Source organism: Odontesthes bonariensis, chromosome 19 (genome assembly GCF_027942865.1).
Source record: "Odontesthes bonariensis isolate fOdoBon6 chromosome 19, fOdoBon6.hap1, whole genome shotgun sequence".
Taxonomy (NCBI): domain Eukaryota; kingdom Metazoa; phylum Chordata; class Actinopteri; order Atheriniformes; family Atherinopsidae; genus Odontesthes; species Odontesthes bonariensis.
In genome coordinates this window covers 14281799-14292469 of record NC_134524.1, presented here as the reverse complement: position 1 = coordinate 14292469, position 10671 = coordinate 14281799, and positions in this window count along the sequence as shown.

The window sequence follows — 10671 nt, the reverse complement described above, 5'->3', positions numbered from 1 at the left end:
ATTAAGTGGACAGATGGTGAGGTGAGTACAGATGATAGTCAAGGTTTTAATGGGACAGCAATGACATTATGACAGTGACACGTGGGGCTGTACTTTAATTTATGTTTTATGTCTGAAACAACAGCTGACCCAGTGCTCCTGTTTTCTCTGGGTTGAGTGTACATGTCTGGAACACAGCTTCAGCTATATATGTGTGAATGAGGAGAGATGGCTGTTGAAATCTTAAAAACAAAGACAAATTTGACCTGTCATGGACATTGATTTGTGCCCACATTGTCTTTTTTTTCTTTTTTTGGTGATGTATTTGTGGTGATACATGTCATTGTTTCTTCTTTTTGATGCTTTTCTGCACCTAAAACATATCACTGCCTTGATTTATCAGAACTTTATTGTATATTGTCCTGGCTCTTTGATCATTTGATACTGTAGTTGGTTGTCAGTAGAATTTACTGGCAGTTATTTAGATAATTAATCTTAACACTGCAAATTTGATATTTTTTGGTTTGAGGATAATCTGAAGACTCATCCTCTGTTTGGGCTCACATCCACATTCACAGTCGTGACATGTCTCCCACGATACATTCTCTAACTCCAGAAAAATGCTTTTATATCTGAAATTATAAGTGTTGGAAGAGAAATTGGTTATTGAGAAGCATAAATGGTGATTCTCAACTTTGAAGATAGACCTGAAGTGTGCATGGAAAATAAAATGAACCCAATAAAAGTAGAAATGAACGAATCCAGCTGCAGAAATGCAGAAATATCTAGAATACCAGCATACATTTTTCTGCATTTGTACAGTTGAAATAGTTCACTACAATTCCCTTTTGTACAAATGCATTTGAATAAAGCTGAACATTATCAGTTTTTTGTATCTATCAGTTTTTCTGTGCCAGCAAAACTGATAAATGGAAAAGGGAACTTGTTGGCAATCCTTCTTCAAACACACACAAATTCAGTTCAGTTTCCTTGGTGTGACTACCAACGGAGAACATTCTGTTTTTTATATTTTTTCTAATATTTACTGAAAAGCATCGCATGGCCTTGTTTAATTTTGTTCAAAAACTGAAATGTGTTTGCAGCTCAGAAATTTTCAGCAATTTATTCTTTTTGAAAAATAAATGGATAATGCTGCGTGACTAGATGCCCCAAGTTTCTTTGCATCTCAAGGTTACAGATAACTCATTGAGCATGTTACAGGTTTTCTCTGGAATCTCAGTTATTCATAGCTGCTGTAATTCATGCCACTTAAAAGTGAATAGGTCCTTTTTAGCGGCTGTTGCCCTTTATGAACTGCATACTGTTGTTGAACTTTATTGCGTGGCTTGAACAATCTTAGTTTTCCAGTATCTTGGCAAGAAGATTGCAGTATATGCCTCTTTTCCTTCTTGTTTTACAGCTGGTTTTCTTACTGTGACGATCTTTACCCATGTGAAGTCAAAGAAAGTAGACTGAAGTCAGAGTCAGCCAAATGTGTCCTTAAATGAACTGTCCTCATGAAACAGTTTTCCACAGGAGTAGGTTGCAGCTTGTCTCCTTGGATTAACTGTGTTGATTACTGTATAAAAACTAATGTGTGCCAACCAAGTCAAATACAATGGACAAATTTATTGAGTGTGGGCCCTCAGGGAGAGACATAATGATTTTATTATACTGTGTAAATGCTTTGAAGTATACTTATGTTTTAGGACATAATATTGTTGGCTTACCACATCAGGAACAGATAGCTGTTTGCCCTCTAACTGCCACAAAGAGGCCATACTCATATGTTGGTGCCTTAAATGAGGTTGTGGTTCCTCACAAGTCATGTACATGATTTACCAATGTCATAATCACAATCTTTTAAGTACAATTTGAGGTGAGCATGTCCTGTTTATTTAACACAGAAACATATGCAGACATGTTGGTTGAATGGGTGGTAGAGTTATTTAATCACCAACACCTGTGCTGCTGGTGAAGCATGGGTTACATGTCGCCATTCCGACATCCCACCATGGGCCTCCAAATTGTCAGAATTCATTCATTTTCACTTACACTTCATTTTCTATCGAACGTCCCGCCATTCCGACACTTTTTTCCTCCCATTGTTGGAATGATGGTATGTTTTATTTTTATAAATATTCCTTTAATAGCCTATTAAAGCTTTTTTTTTTTTTTTAAAGGAACTCCACAACCTATCAATCCAACTATAATAAATTATTATCAAAATCCCCTGAAATTTCAAATATCAAACATGTAGATATCAAATATCTTTGCTACAAACTGCTAATTTGGCTTAGTTGCTTGATTTGTCTATGTGCTCTTTCATAAGCCACTTTTACTCATGTACTACATTCCTGAATTGTTGTAGAGATGATCCAGACCGATAACATATGCAAATGCAAATTGTCGGCAATATTTGCTTCTTAGCCTACTTCTTGCGGATATTCTCCGCCCAGTCCCTGAGGGAAAATCTCTAGAATATCAGAAGTTGACATGGTGTACAAACATGCTTGTGAGAGATGCTGCTAGTTGCTTTCCACTTGCTACATGTTATTGTGGACACATGCTGTATTGATTTCAACATATCAATGTTCATCAAGGAGCCTCACATGCTGTTTTCAACCAGTTAGAAAGAAAACACAGGAATTTCCACACTTTGTATCACATTTAGCCTCTTCTGGACTCGAGACAGATACTCGCCAGCATCCCCTTCCTTTCATTTCCAGCTATGAGAGAACTTCACAAGCAGAAAAAAATTCCTGCTGTGAAACATGTGTGAACAGCAAAAGACCGGACCAAATTGTCAGCACATTCACCCTAACATATCCGGTGCTCATATGTGAAAACATTTATAATGGGCCAGCAGTATTATAGACATCCATTTTCATGCTGAAAATAGTTGTTCTGACTTGTTCTGACTGAAACCCTGAAGCTTTTTAGCTGAAACAAGCTAGAAGTCGCCACAGACTTGATGTAACTAAGTCAGTATTCACTACAAAAAGTGAGTAACTTCTTTGCACGACATAATTTTCTTTGTCACATATCAAAATACTAACAGTGCAGATCTCTCAAAATGATTTTTAGTCTATGTCCACAAATACACTCATTTTAAAAGATTTATCAAATCGTGTCCTAGCCCTTTTTCAAAACTTGGCCCCCTCTTACATGTCGAAAATCAGATAACGATCCACCGATCAACACCCCTTCAAATGGAAATTGACAGATATTGTTGGAATAATATCTTACTTCCTGTATAGCCTATGTATGGTATGCATTACAGTTGACAACATCGCATACCTCAGAAATGATGAATTTTTGACAGTCGAGGTTGATATTTTAGGTTTTCTTGCTAAAAAAGGTCTTGTGATTGAGTCATGACAATTCAGGGAGGAACACCCAGTGACTAATGTGGGTGTCTCTGTCGTCATTTTGGAAACTCTTAGGTTTCAACATGCTCAGACAAAAACAAAATCCCAGAGTCCCCTAAACTTTGATATGCTCAGAAAGTGTTTCTAAAAGTCTCCATTTTAGCAGTACTAAACGCCAGCAAAGTCTGAATGTTAAAGCGGCACTATGCAACTTTCAGTAATACGGGGTTTGTTTACCATGCAATACACACCCCAAAGCTGTAGGGGGAGCTCCGTAGAAAATAAGGCGACAGTCTAGTCATATTATATATTACTACTCTAGAAGCTAACCACATTCAATTTAGCCGTCGACAGCTAATGGAGAGAGGTGTGTCTTATCAGGCTCCCTGGCTCGGCTCAGAGCCCTTTAGACCTGCCGTGAAGCAGTAGTTCTCGGCTCTCGTGTGTCGCGAGACTTCCAGAGGTAAACAATGCACGCGGCGCCACAGGCAAAGTTGCAAGCGCTGTTTCGGGCTAGGGCCACCAGATGGAGATGGAAATGTCACCGTTTTCATCAGAACAGGTCAGCCAAGGTATCTGATGATTGCCAAGCAATTTTATGACCATGAAAAAGTTGCATAGTGCCGCTTTAATGCGGCAAAAATGATGTGTTAAAAAGAATATATATTCGTGTGGATTTACCTGGTTGTTCTTCATGTTTTAGACACATTATGTGTCTAGACCTTCAGTGTCCTACAATGAATACTCATTCTCTGCTCTGCTGGAAGCTCATTTGTGAGCAGGAAGATGAATAAGTCAGATTTCAACATTCACAATAAGCTCTTAAAAATAAAAACATAAGAAAAAATAGTTACTAAAATCTGCGGGGCTTTCTATTTAAAAGTTGAAGGATGTTTTTTGCCAAATTTGTCTTTCAGTCAATTGTATATATTTTTTTGACCAGATGTCACTGATGGTCACACGATGACAAGCGCAACAGAAAGATAATGAAATAGGAATTCAGAATCATTTCAAAGTGCAGTTTCCTTGCGAGTGCAGAGTATTTCAATTTGTTCTTGGTCACTAATAAAAAATACTCTAAGAATTACGCACAAAGTTTCCTTTTGAGTGTCTCTTTTAAGATGTATTGTTCACAGAATAAATATAGTATATATTTCAAAGGCAACAATATCGTCCCATTTACCATGGTCTCATTTGGTTTTCGATTACCTAAAAAGTCTGTGTGGTTGGAAATATCTGTACTGCTGTGCTTCAGGTCAGCAGCAGGGCAGGAAAACAGCCTTTGCTTACAAGTCATTCTCAACAACAAAGACAGCTGCCAACATCTGGAGGCCTCACTCCGCCTTGATTGATTAGTAAAGGCTATTCAACCACTTGACATAAGGGAGACCAGAATCTTGCAGCACCCTAATATGACAAAAAGGGGCTTTCAAGATGTGTAGACTTTGTTTTTAGACTGTGTAGCTCATTGGAATAAAGATCACCTTAAAATAATTAGAATGAAATATTAATGTGGATGAAAGTATGTATAACCAAAAATTAAAAGCATTAAATCCTTGTATTTTCCATGCACCCAAACATACTCTGTGGGTTGCATGGTGCTACCACAGTATACAACTACAATACAATTCAAAATGGAGACGAGAGACAGTTTCCAAAATCTTGACGACTATGATGTGGATAACTCTATCTACAGCTGTTAAGCTCTTGTATAAACCAATGGAACAATATGATTAGAAACACCATTCTAAAATGTAAACGCTTTTTTCAAGGCAAAAATGTTCCTTTTATTTTTTGGGCTTAGAAAGTTCCCTCTTCCAAAGCAGCCCTTAACAAAAAAAAAATGATTTCAGTGGATGAGAAGACTTAATGATTTAAATGAGCCATGAAGGCGGCAATTTCAAGATAGCAGAAGCAGAAGCTTAGGGAACGTCAGTTGTAAAACTGAAGTGAGATTTATTTATTTATTTTATTTTTTTATTTTTTTGAGAACTGTTCCTGAGTAGCATTGGAAAGAATTAGGAATTTCCAAATTTTCTATTCTGACACTAATTCATTTTGATCATTTTATTCACAGTGTGACCATAGATTATATTTGAATAGCTTTGCTATCCATTGTTCTTTCATCAAGTTTAGTTAAATCTATTCTGTCCGTGTACACACACGTTTCACTTCTTAAATATGTTTATGCCTTCTCCCTCCACACTCATTACTTCTCCTGCACGCGCTTCCTGAGGTTTCTGCCTCATCCGAGATGCATAGAGCCTTTGTATGCACGCTGCAGATGAAAGGTTCGCGGTGAAGTGGCAAACCACTTAGAAACAAAAGGATTCTGTCTCTTGTGCTCACACATTGGAGCAATCTCAAAAACAGCTGTTCCCCTCCCGGGTGTCCCAAACCCTCTGACTTGATGTCTATCCTTTCTATCCCATCCATCTCGCTTAATACTGATTTATGAAAATATCAAAAGGGAAAAGAAAAGGCCCACCAAAGTGGTGCTGAGAATAAGAGACATGTTATCCAGGACATGTTATCCAGTTTACTTCGTCCGTAGCTTCATCCAGTTCAGATAACTGAGATTCTGGAGCAGTGGAGCCATCCAACCACCACAGCGTATGCCCTCCTGTCACAAGTTCCACAACTGATCAGGCTGGATGACTTTTCAGCACCCACATATCTAACCCGTGGTGGGCGGGTCTGTGCGTAAGGAAGGGATGTAAATCAAAGTCGTGCACTGTAGCTGCAGCATGTGGGTTTGTGCTTAAAGGCAGAGGGCACTCCAATTACTGGCTCTGTCACCAAATCATGATGGAAGTCATTTTTGAATGGCGAGTTAGTTGCTCAAACATGATACTCATGCTGCTTCAACCTTGTGTTACAATATTTTCCAGGAAAGGACTGCATTTGAAAGACAGTAATAGGTTTTCATTCATGCATCTTTATTGTATGTCATCACTATCTCAGTGCCTTGCGATGGAGAGGAGGCTGACAGACATGATCAATTCCAAACTCTGCGGTAGTCATCCGCTGCAAAATGCCATAATTAACTCTGCAGCGATTACAGACTATGTGAGACAAATCTGAATTACAATGAGATGAAACAAAGTCGCTTATTGATGTCATATAGTTGTAAATTTTTTTTTAGAAATTCCTGTTATTTTAAACCAAGGCATCTTTTAACATGTCATAAATTCATATCAATCCAAGCTGCTCTTACAGAAATTAAAGAAATGACTACAACCTTTTTAGCAATGCATCATATAGTGTTAGCTTGTGAAGTATAGAAATGATGAGCTGTCACCATGGGAACAATGACAGTGAATGTTAAATTAGCAGCTTTGTTGTGATGGACACAGTAGCCCCTTTCACACTGCGACCCGCTATCTTAGCGGGTCCAAATTGCACCTTCGACCCGCGTCGAGCAATGTGAACGCTTGGGGTGTCGGGGTGACCCGTGTCGCCTGAAGCCGAGTTCAGGGGGCGTTGCCTAGTGGCAGAGCGTCACACGAAACACATAAAATGCTGGGCGTGTACAATGACGTAGGCACAAGCCATGCGCCGGAGGTAGGGTTAAATACACCTGTCTGCATCAAATTTTTCAAACAAACGATGGCGGGACACCTTGAGAACTCGTTTTTGCAATGCAGTTCATGGAGATGTTACTTTACGGTGCGTCTTGCTGCGTGGGAAACCGCGCTCTCCCATCTTTCTCGCCAGCCCTTCCAGCAGAGGTCCATCCTTCACCGTCCCTGACATGTGGCGGTAAATAACGTCCTCTGCTCGGAGGCTGAGGAGCTCGCGGACCTCCTTGTCTCCCCAGTTGGCCATATTAAAAAATGTCTCGAACTTGATGTAGGCTAAAACAGAGTAAAACTTGTCCTCACCTGTCGCTGTTGTTCTGAATCAGCTGTCCATTCTGTCTTTTAAACTCCTCACGTCACGCCCACGTCCGACCCGCGTCGATTGCGTTCACACCAAACTCGGCTCGGCAAAAAGACTAGGGTCCGACGCGGGTCGAAAGGCGAGTCGAGTTGACGCGGCCAGTGTTGCCAAAAAAAAATCACAAGAAGTCGCTATTGGCTCTCTGAAAAGTCGCTAGATGTCGCTAGATTGCGTCATGACGTCATAAGTGACGTAACCACGCCTATAATATATATTTTCGCTCCTGCCTGAGCCGAAATCAGCCGGCCTGAAGCTGATTTCAGCTCTGAACTCTGTAAACTTTAGCAACATTTGAAACTTTTCAGGCCATAAAGTAGTCGTTTAGATCCCCAACGTGTTAAAAACCTGCCAAAATACCGGCTATTTACAATTTTGTTCCGACGAATTCGGCGCTACTAAAGCTAGCCGCAGTGAGCAATGTACTTCCGGTTATTTTCACAAAATAAAATACCCGTTGCCTTTTATCATAGGGAAAGCCATTACGATAAAAAGGTGCTTTTGTTTTGAAAACAGGAAGTGAACATACCCTCGTTGTAGCTAGCTTGAAAGTGACGTTTTGACAGGAAATGACGGTATGCCGGGTTGCCGCCGTCCTGCAGTGCTTCTGTCTCGGCTTGAATGGTGTCGCGGGGCAACTGATTTGTCACTCACAAAACAAGTTAAATTGTCGCTAGATTCAGCCAGATTGAGCCCGAAAGTCGCTAAGTCGCTAGATTATTTTTTTTGTCGCCAGAGATGGCCAAAAGTCGCTAAATCTAGCGACAATGTCGCTAAATTGGCAACACTGGACGCGGCAGCCCGGGTCGGCAGTGTGAACACAACAGCGGACACGCTAAATTCGCGAATTAAACGCGGGTTATTCGGCAGTGTGAAAGGGGCTATTGATTCCCTTGTTCTTCTGAGGTAGTGAAAAGACCGTGAAATAGTTCATCATTATAAGAGTGGGGGGTGGATGCTGTGGGAAAAGCACAAATGTAAAGCTTCTAGTTTCTTTTTTTAAGGAGACTCTGATTAATTTCCTGTGTGAAATCACTATTCTGTTGCCTTATCATTCAGTGTTTGTTGGGCTATAGCTGCATGTGTTTTCAGTTGCTGTCTGGTCAGGTTAAGACACCAACGCTACCTAATTTGGTTTTGAAAAGATCATGATTTATGCAGCTTAACACTACCCAAAAAATCTGCAATTACGTTTTGTGGTTTTGCAAATGATGTATATGTAAATGGTTTCAGGCATTTTCACAGAAGCAATGGTGTTGTCTCCACTGACTGGGGTGAAGGTCATTGCTATGCTAAGTGATCTCACCATGTAATAAAGTTTTAAAAGGTTTTTCTCATTTAATGAATTTCTGCAGAGCCCACTTTCACTACAAATTTTAAAGTGGGAGTTAGTATTTTTTCTCTACAGAAAAGTGATATTTTTATTCGATATATTATCACAATATCTATTTTAACACAAACCATTATGTTTTCCTGATAACAGCGTTTTTAATCCCTCTTAGATATAATGTAACAGTCGTTTTGTGACTATTTCATTCATCTCTCCTTAACTCTGCACTTAATCACTGTATTAGTGTGATTCCTGGATCCCATGCCTCACGAGTAAAGACGAATAATAGGGAAAAAAAAATCAGGTCAAAGTCGAGCTTTGACCCGGCACTTCGCCACAAATAAGCTCTGAACTAAATGGAGACGCAGTGCAGAGCACTTGCACCCTGGAGCTTGGAAATGTGCTGCTTTGGTTGCAGCTCCAGAGCAACCGGGTTTACTAGTCATAAACACAAGAAAATATTAGGAATCCAAACATAGGATTTATGGTGCTTCTTAAAGGTTTTTGGCACACCAGAACTTTATGTGAAATGTGTAAACACTTATGTAAAGCACAAGTAACGGCAGTGAACTGGTCTGTGCTACAGTAAATTGAAATGTCTATGGTTTTTCTTTCACTGTATTTGCCCAGTGGCAGCATAACTCATCTGATCCCCAACCATAGATCAAAACACAGGGTTGGAAGGAGCGGAAACCTGATCTTTTTCTAGTAGTTAGATTAAATACCTGTATATCTTTCTACATCCTTTAAAACCTCCAATACCAAGAATAAATGCTCCAATACTACACAGCTGTTATATTCTGAATATGGTTCACTGAAACCAACTATGAATACTCTGTTACTTACACCAGCAGCAGGATTTAATTTCAGGGAAATTAAAGCTGGTGATGGCAGCTTTTACTAAGAAACTGATGGAATTTATTGCAGTTGGTTATTATTCAATGTATACTCACTGTTAAAAAACTTATTTTTGAATTGATTAGTGAGGTATTCGTAGGATTTGGGGGAGATTTTAAGCCCAAGAAGACAGGAGTTTTGCAAACCCTCCATATTAATGTCTCGACCTGTTAAGCCTGATTTAAGGCTGAGTTATACCTCTTTTAACTGCCCTTGCGCTTGCGTCTTGCGCTTGTGTTAATGGCTCGAGACGTTTATGCTTCATTTTGCTTTGTCGGCGGTTGCCAGGACAGTAGGTGGAGTAGCGGGTTTTTTCAATGACAAGCCTACTACGATGAAAGGAAATTCACCGCCAGGACCTCTTCGGCAAGTCTCTCTTCGACTGGATTCATGCTTCTTCTTCTTCTTCTTGTAAATAGCCGGTATTTTGTTAGATTTTCAACACCTTGGGGGTCTAAACGACTACTTTCTCGCCTGAAAATGTTTCAAATGTTGCTAAAGTTATATATTTACAGAGTTTATAGCTTAAGGGAAATCAGCTTTTCAGGCTGGCTGATTTCGGCTCGGGCAGGAGTGAAGTGTACTGTGTGTAAACGCTCTGCATACTTTCAGATCGATGAGTATGCCGTTTTCAAGTAGTAGGCGGTTTCGAACACAGCCAGTGGCTTGCGCTTGCGTCTTGCGTGAAGTTTAGAAAATTGATTTCCCTTAAGCTATAAACTCTGTAAATATATAACTTTAGCAACATTTGAAACATTTTCAGGCGAGAAAGTAGTCGTTTAGACCCCCAAGGTGTTGAAAATCTAACAAAATACCGGCTATTTACAAGAAGAAGAAGAAGCATGAATCAAGTCGAAGAGAGACTTGCCGAAGAGGTCCTGGCGGTGAATTTCCTTTCATCGTAATAGGCTTGTCATTGAAAAAACCCGCTACTCCACCTACTGTCCTGGCGGTGAATCGCCACGCAGCACACGCAACTGCCGACAAAGCAAAATGAAGCATAAACGTCTCGAGCCATTAACACAAGCGCAAGACGCAAGCGCAAGGGCAGTTAAAAGAAGTATAACTCAGCCTTTAGTGATTTGATTGGATGGCCATTATCGGTTGAGGCTTTGAGAAGTACATACTGCTGCCTTTGCAAAACAGCTATCTGCT